Genomic DNA, 20,070 nt, shown 5'->3' on the forward strand with positions numbered 1-20,070 from the left:
TTTGACATGGAGTTTTCGGCCTTTTGATGTGTTGAGAAGAAGCTATGCTTTTGTAACATGGATCCAGGTCTTTTGAGGTTGTGATAAAGAGTTACGGAAGATCCAGACCCCAACGGACTCTACTTGATTTTTTTTCGCGAGTTTTCTTGAGATGATAGAGCTTCAGGCACAGGCGAAAATACCTGGGACTTGTCACTGTTACAAGATACTCATTTGTCAGAAATGGCCATGTGGCAGCAAGTTCGTTAAAACTGGGTTTCTCATTTTAACCCATGAAGGAATAAAGTGTGCACCTTCGTTCACATCAACAACAGGAGCTGTGTGAGATATCAGATGGGTATGATTCGTTTCCTTTGAAAATTTTCTGAGTGCAGGAATGTTTATGATTTAGCTTTGATAGGTATGTCATTTCAGTTATAAGCCGTCATTTTCCTCCATGGCTGCAACCGTAACACAGGAAAGCTAATGAGAAATGCAAAGGAAATATATAATGATCGGTATAATGAAGAGAGTCATCTGCAATCCCTTTAGCCTTCAATCTGCAATCCCTTTAGCATTCCACTTGCGTCTTTAAGACACCTGAGGTTACAGGTCAACTTGTTGGAATACAAAATCATTCCGCGATTAAGGGGAAGTGAGTCTCATTTACGACCCTTAAAGGAAGTTGGACAGCAGGCGTATTTCTCTTCCATTCTCACGCTTATAAAGATAGTAAGATTATATACGCGTCTCCCCACTTGCAAAGATGTTTAGAGATAGGAGTCATAATATACTATTACGAGATAGGGAACACTGGAGTTAGTATGACTCTATTCCAGAGTGTTCATCACACTTAAAATAGACTGCTCGTAAGAGACTTTAGTTGGTAATACATGAAAGTGACGCCCAGTTTTAGCCCTTCAGAATTCTCCGTGGCAGTGATCGTCATTTTGTAAGGTATTAAAAAAATAGGAAGAACAAGAGTTAAGTTCGTGGTGAAATGTCCTTCTAAGGTCAATGGGTTATTTCCTTCGGTATCGTAAAATGACCGTGGCATTACCTAGCTCGAGTAGTTGACCTTTAGCGAATAAGAAAAAAATTTTATATAGTTCTGCTCTGTCCGCATAGCAATACAGATTACAGTAGACCAGTGTATCATTTTTTGAATGCATTGTGAGTCTACTTGATCTCTGAATCTTATTCAGCCTGTCCGTTATTTTATCTGTTTTATTAAATCTGTTTCTGACTGGAGTCGCATATCATTGTTGCTAGAAATCAGAGACACTAAATGCCATTAGTCTTTTTTCATCTAGGGTTATTAACTTATTATCTCCCTTTGTGTAAACTCTTTCCTCATTACTTATGCTTTTCTTAGGTTTAGAATTATAGATCGGGCTTTATATATATATATATATATATATATATATCTATATATATTTATAATTATATATATATGTATATATATATATATATATGTATATATATATGTTTTTTTTTTTGACTGGTCGAAACAGCATCAGCTGCGTATAAAAAGTTTGCCAAGTTTATATCGTGACTCCAATCTAAACCTTCTGCTCCATATCCAACCACTTTTTTCATTACAAATCCACGAGAAAGGCAAAACGGTAAAGCTAATAAAAGATTCCCCTGTAGCAACCCACGGTTTACTTCAAATCCACTTGGCAAGAATCCATCTACATTAACTTTGATTCCACTTCGTACTTGGGTGACAATTAGTCTGACATAATTTATGGGAATATGATAATGACGAATGATCTTCCATAATATGGCTCTGTGGACGTTGCCAAAAACCTTCCTGTAATCCTGGTTTTAGAAAAGGCTTTGTGTTCTTCATCTCCTCCATGAAATATTTATACAAGCACCTTAGCATTTGTCTCTTTGTTTCATCTGAGGTCTTCACTTTTATCCAAAGTTTCCGACTCTTTAGCCCGTGCATGTATATAAATATATCAAATTCCGAACTCGTGTTCTCCCACTAGTGAGGCAAGTGTCTCAGCTACTAGACCACGAGGACTATATATACATTCATGCATACATACATTCACACATATAAATAATATATATGTATATATATATATAGATATATATATATATATATATATATATCTATATCTATATATATATATATATATATATATATATATGCGTGTGTGTGTGTAAATTGTTTAGTTAATATAGTTGGCTCCAAAAACAGAACAGCAATTATTATTTTTTTTTTATTAATTTTCTGAAGCAGACATACTATAACATCTTTAACCACTTCATAATATATACAGAAAGCTTAGCAACAGTGCACTAATCACCCTTACATTCGCACAAACACGTTTTACTTCCCCCTCCCACCCCTGTCTTGCGGGCGCTCCAATTTTACTCTCGTTCATATTGCACTCTTATACTGACCTTTTTATTGCATCATCTTGTTTTTACGTTTTTCACCATTTCTTACTTTTTTAAAGACCATTTGCCTTGTAAAGAGTACATACCAATGTTTACTGTTATTCTTCCATATACATTTATCAATCTCTGCATTCTTCCAATATTCATGGTGTCATTTATTTCATCATCTTCCCAGGCGCCGTATACCTTTAGCTTTGCAGATGTGTGTCCGTTTTTTAACGTCACATTCTTTGAGCCACAAAAATATGAAAGTCATGTAACCATAACTAACTATCCCATTCCAACTCCAGTCAGTATATTTTTTCTACATATTCGAACACAAGATTCACATCTATCTGTCATAAAAATTTCAAATTGTGCACAACAAATCAACTTCTGCACCACACATCTTCAACACCTTTCACATTGGCTGTCAGTCAGTATGCCACAAGTTTTTCCCAGTTCCAAGTCCACCAGATGCAGCGATTTGCCTTTCTCTGAAACATCTCTGATAGAGACCATTGATCCACGCACCTCGTCTCGTCATTTGTCTAGAGGCTAGTCTTTGACTGTTCTTCCTCTTTGAATCTTTCGGTTGTCTGTCATACTTTATAAGGCAAAATGCTTCCATGCGCGTTATGGTTCTACAACTCTTACATGCACTTCTAACACCATTCTCCTCATACAAGGATTTACGTACTCCTTTATCCATGACCATTTAACCTCTCCCTCCTCTCATTTATCGCACTAAGTATATCTTAGTTTTACTAGGCCACTGAGCTGATTAACAGCTCTCCTAGGGCTGGCCCGTACGTGGCTAGGAACCAATTGGTCACCTAGCAACGGGGCCTACAGCTTTTTGAATTGGATCCGAACCATATTATATCGAGAGATGAATTTCTATCGCCAGAATTAAATTCCTCTGATTCCGCGTTGGCCGAGCCGAGAATCGAACTTCGGACCACCAGATTGGTAGCCGAGCGCGAAAACCACTCGTCCAACGAGGAACTATTTATCGCAATACTGCCACCTTTCCCCAGCGTCTTAAGTCGATTCCCATCCAGCCCTGGCACAGACAGATACCTTCCTCGTTCTCGTAATTGCCGACTTTTAATCTTCAACAGTCATTTATTTCTACAAGCGGTCCCGAATTTATAATTAAACTTTCCATTTCGACACACTTCAGGCCTTTCCCTCTTCTAGCCTTTATCGTAATATACTCTTCAGACTACAATTTACGGGCATATACATACGCTCACACACGCACGCACACACACACTACATATATATATATAATATTATTATTATATATATATTAATTATATTAATAATATACATACTATTTATAAATATATATATAATAGATATATATATATATATATATATATGTATCTATATATATATAGATATATATTTATTATATTATATATATATATATACATATATATATATATATATATAATAGTATATATAATATATATAATATAATTATATATTGGTCATATCACATTACCGTAATTATGCTCTTGCGGGTAATGTGATTATGCTCTTGCGGTGGCGGTATGGTTTAAGCTTCACTGTGCGGCTTGTATTTGTTTGGTTCGAAAGTTCGCGCCCGTGAGCTAACAAATCTCTTATCAACTAAAAACTTCCCCTTCGGTTAACATATATGGAAATATATTAATTCCGAGGCGGAACAAATTAGATATTAAAGGACATTTTTAGCTCGATGGATACATATATATATATATATATATATATATATAGACATTTTTAGCTCTATTGTAACATTATATAATATATATAATAAATATTATATAATATATTTTATATATCTAAGTATATATATAATTATATTTATATATACCATATATTTGTATATATATATACATATATATTTGTACATATATATATATATATAATATATATATATATATATATATATATATATATATATTATAATTTCATATTCCTCTTCTCTACCCTTCCATTAAAGTTAATCTCCCTATTACATTGCATAGCTCTCTTGTTTTGTTAGCTCTTGCAAACGTAAAAATTGCTAAAAAAAAAAAAACAATACAAATACAATCGTTTGATGACCTACAGAAGTGCACAATATAGGAAAACCTTTCATCTTTGAACCCTATACGCAATCATATATATATATATCTATATATATATATATATATATATATATATATGTATTTATATATATAATATTATATATATGTATGTATATGTATATATATATATATATATAATATATATATATATATATATATATATATGCAGAAGCCAGGTACTATGTCGTACCTCTAAGTAAATGGGGATACAATCCACAATGAAGTAAATTCCTCTTGTAGTTTAAAATATATGTTACTTGTATAGGATTAAAGCTTTCGACCATCAACTGTGGTCTTGTTCACTAAAGTGTGATATGTCACCTCAAGGAACTGACAAGAAAGAGCACAAACATTTGAAAAAACAACGGTTAGGAAACAAGCTAGTTCAAATTATGAATGATCAGGCGGTTGAGCCCTCGTTCTTTCCAGAATTCGTCTTGAGTATATGTAATACCTTGTAGTGATTGCAATGAATGTTACGTGGGAGAAAGCGGACGTTCCATTGATAAGAGAAGGGAAGAACACGTTGCTGCTTGCAGAAGGGGAAGTTCATACAGTGCAATTGCGCAACATACATGGGAGAAAAACCACGCAATAAATTTTAAAGGTACAAAGGTTGCTTTTGCATGTAACGACCGGACTTTGAGACGAGTAGTAGAAGGGGCGTTAATTTCATTAAACGAGACCTTTGCAGGAAATACTGGCATTACAGAAAATACAGCTATTTGTGAGGAGATATGTAGGAAAGGGAAAATTTCAAACTTTAGAAATATATGTGCCAATAACGATGCTGCTTCCTCTCCTGTTTACTCCACTCAGGTCATTTCTCCAACTAACCACCCAACCACCATAGAACAAGCAGTTGACAATAGAAACATTCCCCCACGTAGATCAAGACGAATTCTGGAAAGAACGAGGGCTCAACCGCCTGATCATTCATAATTTGAACTAGCTTGTTTCCTAACCGTTGTTTTTTCAAATGTTTGTGCTCTTTCTTGTCAGTTCCTTGAGGTGACATATCACACTTTAGTGAACAAGACCACAGTTGATGGTCGAAAGCTTTAATCCTATACAAGTAACATATATTTTAAACTACAAGAGGAATTTACTTCATTGTGGATTGTATCCCCATATATATATTAATATATAGAAATATATATAATATATGATATATATATATATAGATATTATATATTATATATATAGTATATATATAATATATATATATTATATATAATAATATATATATATATATGCATGCGTTTAGGCTTCATGAATTAAAAGTGTTCCTAAGCATATTTGTGCTTTTATGAAGTTCAACAAATGATTGTGATTGCATGAATTTTATTTTTTACGAATTTTTACGTCTGCGTTATCCTTATTTCGCATGAATTGTACATGAAATTCTTAGAAGTATATTTACAATGACGCTTTACGGTGTGCATCATTCCTTCGTGTATGTTTTGTTTCATAGATAATGTGAAAGCAAGCAATATCAGATAATGTGAAAGCAAGCAATATCATCCGTGTGAGAGATGTAGAGCAGTTCCGTCTGAATCGCTGAGGGATGGGGAAACGACTGTGTTGCGCAGGCAGTCTACAGTTGCGTCAAGCGTCTTAGATCTGCAAGAGCTAACAAAGCAAGAGAGCCGTGTAATGTAATAGGGAGATTGCCTTGACTGGAAGGGTAGAGAAGCGGAATAGGAAATATAAACCATAGCTGCCTCTGCAAAGGAAGTCATGCCATGCTAAGGATAATGAAAGTGTATTAAGATACTGGAAGCTTGTCTCTCTCGTAGTAGCCATCTTGCTTGGTGAGACGTACCCGCGTGAAGTCACAATAATCAACAGATATCACAAGTTTAACATACGACTAGAATTTGAGAAATATCTAGAAGTGTTCGTGAACTATCTGTGATAAGATTAGTGTGAAAATAGTAGGATAAAGAGTCTTCTAAGTTAGTTTATCAAGTGTAATACTATAAATCAGAACAAGATGGCAGTAAGTTCCAACTGCGGGAAAAGGTGGCGTAATTTGGCGTGTTTAGCAGATTCGCAATACGATGAGGTAGCAGGAAGGGAACTGGCATTTCTCATCTATGAAATCAGCAACAGTCCTAACCAAAAAGATACAAAAGCATTCATAGATATATTAGAAGGATATAATCCTTCAAACTGGAACAAATCTAATGAAAACATCTTGAAAATAATTGAAGAAGTTCCAAATAAAATCCAAGTGGTCAAGAGACTCATAAAGAAAATATACATAAACCAACATATTCCGACAAAGAAAATGAATAAGGTGAATCTTGTGAATATACTAATTGATGCATTAGGAAAAAGAATGCCAAAAGCATGCAAACTGTGTAAGGTTTGGTATAGCATAGTCAATCCACAAAACCTAATCAGAAAATGTGCTGCATGCAACATTCCGACCCATCCACAGTGTGCTGAGGTAATACAAGATTTGAGAAAAGATACAAGAATTTTTTGTTCAACATGTCTATCATGGATAGACAATGTTATTAAATCAAGATTGAATGTACAAATAGTTGAGGATGAAGAAGAAGAAGGGAAGAAGGAATAAGAAGAAGAAAAGAAGTAAACAAAAATGAAATGACAGAAAAAAATAAGGAAAACAAAGAACAAGATAAAAGTATGGATGCAGAGATACTCATTGATACTACATATGAGGCAATAAAGCAGCATACCTACGAAGAAATAAATTACGATATGACAACAGAAAAGCAAATCCCGAAGAGGCTCTACCCAGATCTATACAATGACGGGAAAGAGGAAAAAATAGACAAGAAAGACAAAATCTGCAACCTTTTGAAAAGAGGGAATTGCAGATTTGGAGAAAGATGTTACTACAAACATCCTAAGATATGTCAAAACTATGAAATATATGGTAAATGTGCATACTTAGATGGATATGGGGATGATTGCAGAGATCTGCATCCAAAAATATGTAAAAACCTAAAAGAAGGAAAAGGATGTAAGTTCGACAAAAAATGCAAATATATGCACCCTGTAGCCATGAATCATAATCAAATAAATAACCAACCAAGTAATAAAATCCAAAATAAGAAAGAAACAAATAAAGAGAGAAATCAAGAATATCAGGTAAAAGAGAAAAGCAAACCACCAATGAGATATGCAGAGGTGTCAGCAAAAAATTTCAAAGCATCAGCTCCGAAATTCTACTCAAGAGATAATAACTGTATTTATTATGCAAGAGGATATTGCAGAAACGGAGAAAATTGCAGATTCAGACACAAAATGAATAATTATGATGAAGGAAGATCAAATATTATGGAAAAGTTGGATTTTTTAATGTCAGAATTTCTGGAAATGAAAAAAAGAACAACATACCAGAACAGGAAAGAGACATGGGAAAATCCTTATTACTATCAGTATTAAATGAAGGAGAAAACACGCAAACCATCATAGTGATGAATGCGCAGGGTTTAGTTACGAGTAACTCAAAAAGAAAAATAGAGTACTTAGAAGAACTAACCCAAAATGAAAAGAAAATAGATATAATGAATATAAGTGAAACCTGGTATTCCCAAGAGACTGGGAATGATGATCAAATAAAAGGGTTCCAAACTTATAGATCAGATAGAAAAAATAGGAATCAAGGGGGAACCGCAATATATGGGAAAGACAAAAAACAAGGAAAAATATATGAGAAATATAGTAACTCAGAATGTGAACTAATAGCGGTAGAATTTGAATCTGAAAAATTGATGAACATAGTAATATATAGACTCCTAATACTAAAGAGTTTTGACTTAATAATTGAAAAATTGGATGATATATGTAGAAATCACAAGGACTGGACTATTCTCCTATCTGGTGACTTCAACTTTCCTTTCGTAGAATGGAAAGAACGAATAGGAGATTGTGGTTGTACTTATACATATAAAAAAGAGAGTAATAGTAGTGCAGAAGATAAGAGGCAATTTGAAAAGCTATTAGATATGCTACTAGAATACAACATTCAACAAATAAATCACCTGCCAACAAGAAAGGAAAATACTTTAGACCTAGTATTTGTGAACGAGATGAATTATGTTAAAGAAATAATAGTTTATAATGCGAGTATTTCAGACCATAATGTCATAGAATTAACAGTTCATTCCAAAGCAAGTGAAAATAGAGATAAGCAAGAAATGAAAAAGTGGGAAGGATATGGAAAATACAACTTCTACAGTAAAAATATAAAATGGTCAGAAATTAATGAAGAATTAAACAAAGATTGGGATAACATTTTCGTAAGTGATGACATAAGGGTAAATACGGAGATATTATATAAAATATTGGAGATAATAGTGGAAAAATATATACCGAAGAAGAAAAGTAAACATCATTCATGCATACCAAGAGACAGAAGGATCTTGTTCCAGAAAATCAGAAAGTGGAAAAAAGGTCTTGCAAAAGAAAAAAATGCATGGAAAGTTATAGAACTAAAAAGTAAGATAGAAAATGCAGAACAAAAGATTATACAATCAAAAGAAAATGAAAAACGGGACTTGGAAGAAAAAACCCTATTAAATATCAAGCAAAACCCCAAACTATTATACTCATATGCGAAGAAGATGAATAAAAGAAGAATAGAAATAGGCCCTCTGAGAATTGAAGGGAGAGATTAACGAATGAAAAAAGGAAATTTGCAACATACTGGCAGAACGATATAAGAGAGAATTCGCCCCTAGAATAGATAATGAAGATAATGATATAGAAGTAAGGGATGAAAATAGTGAATATTTAGCTGACATAGATATTAATGAAGCTGATATTGTGCAGGCTATTAATGAAATTAAAAATGGAGCTGCTGCAGGGCCTGATGGAATTCCTGCTATTTTGTTAAAGAAAGTAGTTCATTCTATCGCAAAGCCACTTGCAATATTATTAAGACAAAGTGTAGATACAGGCAAGATATATGATGAGCACAAATTAGCATATTACCCCTACTTTCAAAAATGGATCAAGACTAGAGGCAAGTAATTATAGGCCTGTGAGTCTAACATCACATATTATGAAAGTGTATGAAAGGGTAATGAAGAAAAATATTATGAAACATTTAATAAAAAATAATTTGTTTAATAAAGGACAACATGGTTTCGTACCCGGAAAAAGTACACAAACCCAACTGTTAGTCCACCGTGAAAACATATTCAAAAATATGAAAAGCGGAAATGAAACAGATGTGGTTTATTTAGACTTTGCAAAAGCTTTTGATAAAGTAGACCATAATATATTAGCGAAGAAAATTAGAAAACACAATATCGTGGATAAAGTAGGAAGATGGTTAAAAGAATTTTTACACAACAGAAAACAGATAGTTATTGCAAACGACGAGAAATCGGATGAAGCCAAGGTAATATCCGGTGTGCCGCAAGGTACGGTGTTAGCTGCAATACTGTTTGTTATTATGATTGAAGACATTGACAATAATGTTAAGGATTCGGTAGTGAGTAGTTTCGCAGATGACACAAGAAGTAATAGAGAAATTACTTGTGATGAAGATAGGAACGCTCTACAAAGAGACCTTAACAAAGTATATGATTGGGCAGAGGTAAATAGGATGGTATTTAACTCTGATAAATTTGAATCAATAAATTATGGAGACAGAGAAAGAAAGCTATATGCATATAAGGGACCTAATAATGAGACCATCACAAATAAGGAAGCAGTTAAAGACCTTGGTGTGATGATGAATAGGAACATGTTATGCAATGATCAAATAGCAACTCTGTTGGCAAAATGTAAAGCAAAAATGGGAATGTTGTTACGGCACTTCAAAACAAGAAAAGCTGAACACATGATTATGCTTTATAAAACATATGTTCGTAGTCCACTTGAATATTGCAATATGATATGGTACCCACACTATCAAAAGGATATTGCACAAATAGAGAGTGTACAAAGGTCCTTTACAGCTAGAATAGAAGAAGTTAAGGACCTAGACTACTGGGAAAGACTACAATTCTTAAAATTATATAGTCTAGAAAGGAGAAGAGAACGCTACATGATAATTCAGGCATGGAAACAGATAGAAGGAATAGCAGAAAATATCATGGAACTAAAAATATCAGAAAGAGCAAGCAGAGGTAGATTAATAGTGCCCAAAACTATACCAGGAAAAATAAGGAAAGCACACAGGACATTAATCCACTACGCACCAGCATCGATAATGCAGCGTCTATTCAATGCGTTGCCAGCTCATCTGAGGAATATATCAGGAGTGAGCGTAGATGTGTTTAAGAATAAGCTCGACAAATATCTCAACTGCATCCCAGACCATCCAAGATTGGAAGATGCAAAATATACCGGAAGATGTACTAGCAACTCTCTGGTAGACATTAGAGGTGCCTCACACTGAGGGACCTGGGGCAACCCGAACAAGATGTAAGGTCTGTAAGGTCTATATAGATCTTTCCCATTGTATTTCGTTCGTCTAATATTGTAACTGTGCATTTCTTCCTAAAGCTCCCTCCCTTCCGCGTCCTGTAACGTGATGCTCTTGAAGTTCGTTTCTACATCCGAGGCAAAAGTCCTTCAGAGAGGGCATGTAGCTGACTTTCACGCGTGGACCCTATCATTTCCATGAAAGGAGATGAAGGATGCGGTCATCCTTTGTTTCTTTTCCGTTTTCTTGACTCTGGTATGGGACTTGGCATTGGCAGTTTTTGTCACTAATTAGCGTAGGTTCCGGATGGGCCGGCCTCTGTCTGCAGTAGTTTTTCCAAGTTCCGCTCTTAAATGAGGATGTTTGTGACATCCCAGATCTATCATCTGTGGAATATCATCAGTCATTATGCATCTTTTGTTTTATTTGTCTTGTATGTTATGTCCTTCACTCCATTTTTACGTATGCCAAAGTATGATTCTCCTGGAAAGCGGAATTCACATGTACCATTTTCTATTTCTATTTATCTGAGGACAGAATTCCATTATTTACTTTTTTATGCTGTAAATGTAAGGTGTCAGCCAATTTGCAGCCAATTTACTGTTCTTGGTCGTAATGTCTCTGCTACAGCACCAAATAGATTCAGTTGTCGTCCTTCATTCATTTCCCAGGTCGTAGAATATAGATATTAGTGCCATTTCACGCACGACTGTTCCAAATCAGTATTTTCTAAATCATTAAATTCACTTTAATGTAATGTAATGTAATGTAATGTAAGAAAAATAACTTTTGTTCATCGACTTCTAAAGAAAAATATACTTGGTTATCGTATATTACTTTGTGTTTGTGTATGCGTTTGTGTGTAAGGCCATATAGGGTCTGAGCTGTGTTCAAGTTATGTTCAAGTGAAAGCAAAGACAATGACAGACAAGGGATTCAAAAAGATATTATTATTTTGTGCTAGAGTATATTGTTATGTGACACAGACCCAACAAGCTTTTTAACTCAAGTTCTTATGTTAGTAGTCCAGGGCAGAAGGAGAAAATAGAGCTTTAATGGAAGAGTAGGAGTGATAAACCAGTGAAGGATTTCCACTACTTGGCAGCAGGGGGAAGACGTGGTTAGAACACCCCACTACTATATCGATTTTACATGCTGTTATTTTCCTGCTCTCGTTACAAGTCTGCTTGAGCTTTGCCTGTACTATGATAACTGTGTAATGGTGGTTTTTTTGTTTCTGCCGCCTGAGGGATTTGCCAAAATTATTAGATACACAAGCAGATTCGTAGAATTTTAAGTGTACGAACGTGATTCATGTTCTGAACCAAGGTTTTATTTTTAGAAAAAGTAAACTTCTTCCTGGATTTATTTACTGCAAAAGAGGTTAGAGTGCTCGTGCAATAAGGCAAATGAATATCATTTGCTCTCGATATGCCACACTTAGTTATTCTCAACGATAATTTGAAAGAAATGGAACCCAGCTAACACAGAAATATCCTGTTGTCTTAGGGGCTGTATAAACCTTTTGATTATAACTAGGTATTACAATCTTGCCTGGTTACTGATCAAAAACATGGTGAAGAAAATTTCTTGTTATTCGTATTGGACAATTAACTAAGTGATGGCTCTCTTTTCTTCAGCGATAAAAACCAATTCAAGAATGAAGATTGTCCTGTAAGTTCATACTATGTATACAGCTTTTTCCATTTCTTTACCAGGTCAAACGCTACTACTACTACTACTAGTCTCTCTCTCTCTCTCTCTCTCTCTCTCTCTCTCTCTCTCTCTCTCTCTCTCTCTCTCTCTGTAAAGGAAAACAGGCCAATTTCATATATTGCAATTAAATTAGAAAATAGATGCTCTTGGTTTGGTAGTGTTTGGCTCAGGAGTTTCATTCCATCTCCCTCTTTAAGTATCATCAAGTAGTTCATTATTCACATCAGTTCTTGTGGGTTTCTCACCATCTTGCCAGGTGACATGGGCTAAAACGTGTATCGCATGCAAACCAATATTCTTCTATCAGTGCTGTCTACAATATTACTCTCTCCGAAAAAATACGAACATTGAAAAATGAGCGAGATAGTTCATGTTACCTCTCCATGTACGGTATGCGAAACAGGTTTTAATGAAGAGAGACTTGGACTCGTAAAATTCGGTGAAAATCCGCTGGATATTTACTACTACCTCGGTGTGGACGGAACAGTAATTTCGATAAAAGAAAATAATCCTTGTCGAAGACGAAGATTTGGGGATTCCCTTCAAGTACCTAATATGCATTGAATTTTTAAATGATGTTGGTAGTCTACGTCCAGCACTCTAGCTGTTTGTCCTTAATTCGTATCCTCCAGTTCAATGCTAATTAAATGGGTGGTTGCCCGAGCTTACTGACAGAGATCAGCGGAGCAGCGAACGTATTACAAAGAATTAATTGTATATTAAAAGTATTCCCTAACCTTTTATGACAAAATATGGCTTAGGTTTAACCCCTAAATTTGAATTTTAGGGGTACAGTAATCCTTTCTTCTTGCTTGGAAATGGTTGAATATTTTTTGTTGACAGATCATTAGTAAAAAAAAAAAAAAAATCGTGTTTCTTTTGTTTTTCCCAATAATCGGTGCACATTTCCGAGATCGAAGATGACTTCATTGCACACAGCGAAGGGTTGAAATAATGATAAAATGAATGCAAGCAAAAGAAACCATTTTACAGAGTGTGTGTGTGTGTGTGTAAGTGTATGTGTATGTGTATGTGTGTGTGGGCACACGCACGCTCGCCCACAGTACAGTATGAACTTACGCGAAAGGCGCAGAATTTTCTAATTAGTCAGTCAATTATAAGTCTATTGGTTGGGGAGCTCTTAGTTTAATAAATTTTTAGTTCACATTACTGAATTACTATCACATTACTGAATTACTAATGCACTCTTAATAATGTTATATCCTAAACTTACTAAGTCATTGTCGGCTTCGGTATAGAAAAGTCTTCCCAGGTATTTCTTTTCAAGGTAATTTTGAGTTAAGTCAATTCGATGATGTCATCTTACAATTCAAAAGCGGCTAACGTGCAGACATAATTCAGTGGTGTCGGCCTTCTGGCTTTCAAGTTTCCCAATGAAAGCCAAGTTCTTTAATACTTCTCCAGTTTTTTTTGGTGAGAGGGTGCAGGGAGGGGAATAGCGTGTGAGTACTGCTTTGCTGACTTGGAGGAAAACCCTTTTGTAAAATAGCTTATCCTGGTAAATCAGACTTGAAAGTTTTGAGGCAAAGAGACCTGATATCCCGCGGAGTATTGGATCTCAAGTAATAACTCTCAAGTTATATGGTACAGATCTCGATCTCCCAATGCTGGCGGATGAATAACCTTTAAGTTCTGGAAATGAGAGCACTCTCTTCACAAATATATCCAGAAAGCGGTGTGTTAGTTATCAAGTCAGTGTTTGCATCCTGATTTCATCAGCATGGATGTGGTGATGTTATGCTGTAAACCTTGAGAATCAAGTTTAGAGATTGATTTACTTGTGCGTTGGTGGCTGTGATATTACATATTAAGGAAATGTGTTTTTGTTCATTTAGACTAATGGGGCTTGTTACTAATACAGTGTTCCAGGCCTTGTGTTATATTTTTTAGCAAATGCACGCAATGTTTTAATACTCTTGCCTTGGAACATCTAAATAATATTGAAAAATCATTACACTCAAGGTCTTAAAAGTTAGGGAACCTCTCCACTTTGTTTCAGCTGATGGATACCTGGAGTCCAGCGCTAGTACGATAAAAGAAACAGCATCCCTATTGCATAAGGAAATGCTTATCATCATATCAGTTCAGGTTTGCTCACGTCGCTTCCACCAAAGGACTGGATTAGTGATCGATGTTCAAAATGGGAAACATCGTCTAAAACAGACCACTCGTTCCTTTGGATTCGTTCAACCTACAGTAGCATTTTTGAAGTTCATAAGTCGTCGTCATTTAGGATGACGAATATTGTTTTGAAAAACGCATTGTTTATACTGATAGAAATGACGTCCTTATTGCATGCAAAACTGCTAATCTTTTAGATTGACCTTCATTTGTGGTACTTTGAATAGAATATTAATTTCACCTTTGACTTTTTAAAGGAACTGCTTGATACGCCTCTCTCTCTCTCTCTCTCTCTCTCTCTCTCTCTCTCTCTCTCTCATATTTTTAAATCAATTTGTCCTTCACTTTCTTTTTTTCTTGCCCGCTGCACGCGCTGAAGTCATGGTGGCTTGAGGCCAAACACTTGCGAGACCTTCAAGGACCATTTTGTTTCTTTTTTATATTATTGATCTCCTAAGCTCTCTTATCCCGAGTTTCTTCATTACAAAGTCACAGACGACTACGTCTGTATTTGTCAAACGTGAGTTTGATGGAAACTGATGTATCTTTTAGGTATTTCATCAACTGTACAAGTGAAGTGGTTAAAGATAATACGTTACTCAAACTTCCTTACTTAGGAGAAATTGGTTCTGTCATTTCTTCTTCTTGAATATCCGCAGCTTGCAACATCACCGATGCCTTATTTTCTTACCCTGAAAAATTTCTGATTTTCGTTTTGCTTGTCGTTTTTAATGACATGTTGATGGTAATTAACCAAAACTATTTCAAATGCTTGTGTTTACTAACAAACAGTCTAAGCAGCAAGCACTGCCATTTGCTTTCTTATTTGTATAGACACAACGAGATCTTTAGCACCTGTATGTAGGTAGTTAGTAGTGTCTGCTTTGATGTTCCTATATACTGGTATGTGTTCAGATAAGTTCCTGCTTAGTATTATGTGTGATCATGTTCATACTGCCTAATATCAAGTGGTTACAACAATTTAGGTGGCACTAGTTGCTATCTGCAACTAGCATCACGGAGCTCCTGTGAATAGCTTTATTTGAATTCAACTCCTTTTTTTCAATTACTGCACTTATGGTGATTGACGGGGATTCTGAAATTCTGCCTTCTCTCTCCAAGTGTCTTTGATATTGACTAAAAGAACCTTTCGGGAACCATCAACTCTCACGCATACTGGTCCTCGTGGTGAAGCTGGTAACACTTTCGGCACACAACCCACTCGACCCTCGTACTAGGCGAGGAAAGAAACGGGGATTTTTATTTTCCTTGAAAATCCAGAACTCCTCTGCTGCCTTAAGCACTCAATTTTATACATGGTTGTATGCTGACGGTTGGGGGTTGCAACTGGGGCACAGAGAGATCAAGAACAAAGAAGAGAAAAATAAGGAAACAACTGGTTCGAGTGCGTGGTGCTCCGTCAAAATCTATGAGTGAAACGTCAGTGACATATTATCGAATGGAGTTTGGGACAAGTCCTATTATTGGCTGATGGATTGTGAAGTTGGGTGGCCATGTCCTTTCCTCCCATACTTTGACTCTAAGCTAAGCTCCAGTGGGTCGACTGAGGGAGCGGCAAAGGAGAATCCATCCACACTTGCAAATGCCAGCCCAATATGCTACCATTGAGCCACGCTGCACCAATCATATCACAATAAAACATGGGAAGCAACTTACATGCACTTAAAATCACATTCTAAGCTAAATATTCAAGGACCTGTTACAATCTTGGTAGCATAATGTTTTTTAGGAAAATAGAAATGAAGCCATACACTTAAAAAATGGAATATATGCAGGAGAGTTACATTTCTTTGTTAAGCCTTTTAGTTTCAGGCTGAATTTCTTACTTCTGAACGTGTTACTGTATGTGACACTGTTGTTCAGTGTATTGTAAAGCTTCTCATTACCTGTGAAGGAAGAGGTTGAGGTTTTATTTCTAAGGGAAATGTATTAACAGGTCGGTCGGTGATTATCCTTGCATTCCAGATTCGGGATGACGAATATGACTTCAGAACTGCATTATTTTATTGCACTGATTGTTTTGTTAGTCGATGTACTTGTAGTCAGTTTTCTAAGTTGATTCTTTTTTTTCTATCACTTCAGAGATATAATAGATTATTCCAGAAATGAGGTTCTTAGTAACCTCTTTTTGGATAGTTCTGAGAACTTCATTGTACGAAAGGATTGTTTCGAGAGTCAGTAACTTCCAGTTGCTATAGCATCTTACAACAAGGGAACTAATACACAGTCTACATTCAAGTTTTCAATAAAAAAAGAAGAAGAAGAACATTGCTCTCGTGTGGGAAGTTGGTGCGTATTCGGCTTAAACCGGTTTATCCTCAACCTTGGTTTTTGCGAATACGCCTGTCTTCTTTGGGAAATCTTCCGCCAAAGAAACTGTACGAAAAAGATGCTTCTTTGACCACTGCTCTTTCAGGTTTTCTTGGCTTTCTGGTGACTACCGTAGCATCCTTGCCGTGATGGATGCTCCAGGGTCACACATCAAACCCCGTATCCTTGCCGGGCAACGGCCTGCATTCTGTCTCAATGTGCCTTGGGAACTCAAGGTTATGCCGACTTGCTTTCTCATCATAACTCGCCCCAGAGCATAGTGGAATCGTTTCCATTCGGTATCCCGAATCACCTTTTTTATAGTTTGGTAACAAGGTTTCTGCAGGCAGCCATATGAAGACTACATCTTTACGAATCGCATGAGCTCAAACCTTCATTTGACTGTCTTCAGACTGGGATCGCCTTTAAAAAAAGTTCAGACAGGTTTTATCAAAGCGTGAACTGAATGTGTGAAGAAATGTTTTCTTCCCAACTTTGTAAATGCTCTCCTAGGTCATAAAGATTTCTTAATTTTAACATTTTGTGTTTCGTATCTAGCATTACCTTTATAACCATTCGCACTGTACACAATTTCAAAACTGGTTTATGACTTGATGTAGTGGTCACTCAAAAGATAGTGGGAAATACTGAACATTTATCTTTTACTCTTACCATATTCCTTACTAAGTCAGGATGGAAGTTTGTTAAACTGGTTCGAAATTTTCTAAGTTCCGTTTAGAAATAGTTTCAACTTTGCATATTAGATAGAGAATAGATGCTAGGGGTCCATTCTCTCTCTCTCTCTCTCTCTCTCTCTCTCTCTCTCTCTCTCTCTCTCTCTCTCTCTCTCTCTCTCTCTCTCTCTCTCTCAAACGCACACATAGTACAGATACAGGCTTTTAGAGTAATTGCCCACGAGTATTTTTTGTGGGGTTAAATCACTGTCCATGATTCCATTGAATAATTTTGATATGGATAACAGTTTCTTTTTTATCTACATTTGCAACTTCCGAATTCCCGGGATTGTTTCTAGTTTTTTGTGGATTAAAATAAATACCTTCCTTTGCTTCTTAGTCGCCGCACAAGTTTTTATGCTTTCATTGAGCAGGGCTCCAATGGGGTAGGATAGAGTCAGTCGGTCAAATGGAGAATTCAGGTTTGGAAGTGAGGAACGGCGAGGAAATCTATTATAGTACAGCGCAAAGTATAAAAAAATGAAAGAGCGTTTGCTGTACTTCTTCCCTCTTCAGTCGTTTCATTTCTCATTTTTTATTCGTTTTCTTTTTTCTATTATTCATACGCTGAAGTTCGAAAGGCGACATTTCGGCAGATCAGAACAAGGGGCATTTTCAGCTCCTTGTTATTAGCTCCAAGAGAACACTGTTATCATTTTACCGTATCTCGTAATGAAACGAGCCTACAGTAATCAGAAAGTAATGGATCATTTACACTCACACACACACACACGTACACCCATTATATATATATATATATATATATATATATATATATATATATATATATATATATATATAAACGTATATGTGAGTAACCTAATGAAGTAATAGTGTTTCAGTGAAAAATAAGACGGAAGGTATGACCAAAATCGGTTTCATGTAATTAGACATTTTCCAAGGGCTGGTAATGGTTGAAGATATTTACAATATATATTTTAGGATGAAAGAAAATGTACTTTTGACCATGCTAGCAGTTAAAAAACCGATGACACCTAGAGTTAGTACTTACCATGGTCTTACGTGCTAGTGTCCAGTAGGAAATAATGTAACTCTGGTGTCCTCCAAAAACAAGATTTGTAAATAGCATACTCATATCTGGCTCCACTCTCTTTTCAAAGATGTTAACGGCATTTTAACCACTTCTATGTTCGCGTGGTCTTTGTTTTCATCCTAGCAAATAAGTTTTCCTCCATCATGTACCACTCCTTTTGGAAGTCCCTTAGTAGCCAAAGCAGTTTAGGTAATTTTGACTAGTGATGTGTATGTACAACATATATACATATATATATTTATGTATATGTATATAAGTATGTATGTATTTATATTTTATGTATGTATGCGTTTCTTTATATATAGTACTTGTAATCACTGTTTACCTAGTGCAAAAGATGTTAACCCTCCGGTATTCAGCGAGGTTCCTTTTAGATGGGGTTGATCGCCTCATGACGGCCTTCCCCTTGGCTTCAAGCCACCAGAGAGGACGAAACACCGCCTAGTTCGCTGCTTTTATCCAGAAGCCCAGAGAACTTCTCAGAAAACGGGACTCAGTCATTTTCCCTGCGCGTGTTCATTCTCGGGACTCGTACTATCAAGGCGAATATAATTATATACACCACCAGTCACAGATATAGCCAGTGTCAGCCAGATCCGTGGCCTGCACCCACCCTACTGCCACTTGAAATTAAAAAAAGGGCATGGCCTATGAACTTACGGTGAAATCGGAAGTATGTACCCTCCTGGCTCCAAAGGGGAAAAGGGTTGGTGAAAAGTTTTATATATATATATATATATATATATATATATATATATTATATATATATATATATATATATATATGTGTGTGTGTGTGTGTGTGTGTGTGTGTGTGATATATATATATATATATATATATATATATATATATATATATATATATATATATATATATGTCTGTGTGTGGGTGTGTGTATGTATAAAATAAGTATATATATGTATATATTCATATATATACATATAATACATGAGTCTGATCACATCACCTTGATTCACATGTACGCATTAAGCTACAAATATCCTTTAATATCTAATTCGCTCTACCTCAGAATTAATATATTTTCATATATGTTAACTGAAGGGGAATTTTTAGTTGATAATTTCGTCGGCTCCCGGGCGCGAACCTAGGAACCCAGTAATCAGGACATACAGTGCCTTTTAACCACTCGGCTATCACTGTGCGCAACACAAGGCT

At 35.6% G+C, this 20,070-nt stretch overlaps 1 long non-coding RNA gene across 1 annotated transcript in view; it reads right to left on the minus strand.

Moving 5' to 3' along the window:
• Positions 1 to 20,070, minus strand: part of LOC135196206 (uncharacterized) — a 311,142-nt gene that overhangs the window by 34,550 nt on the left and 256,522 nt on the right. The gene's annotated exons all lie outside the window — the stretch shown is intronic.

This window comes from Macrobrachium nipponense, chromosome 17, assembly GCF_015104395.2.
Source record: "Macrobrachium nipponense isolate FS-2020 chromosome 17, ASM1510439v2, whole genome shotgun sequence".
Classification (NCBI taxonomy): Eukaryota; Metazoa; Arthropoda; class Malacostraca; order Decapoda; family Palaemonidae; genus Macrobrachium; species Macrobrachium nipponense.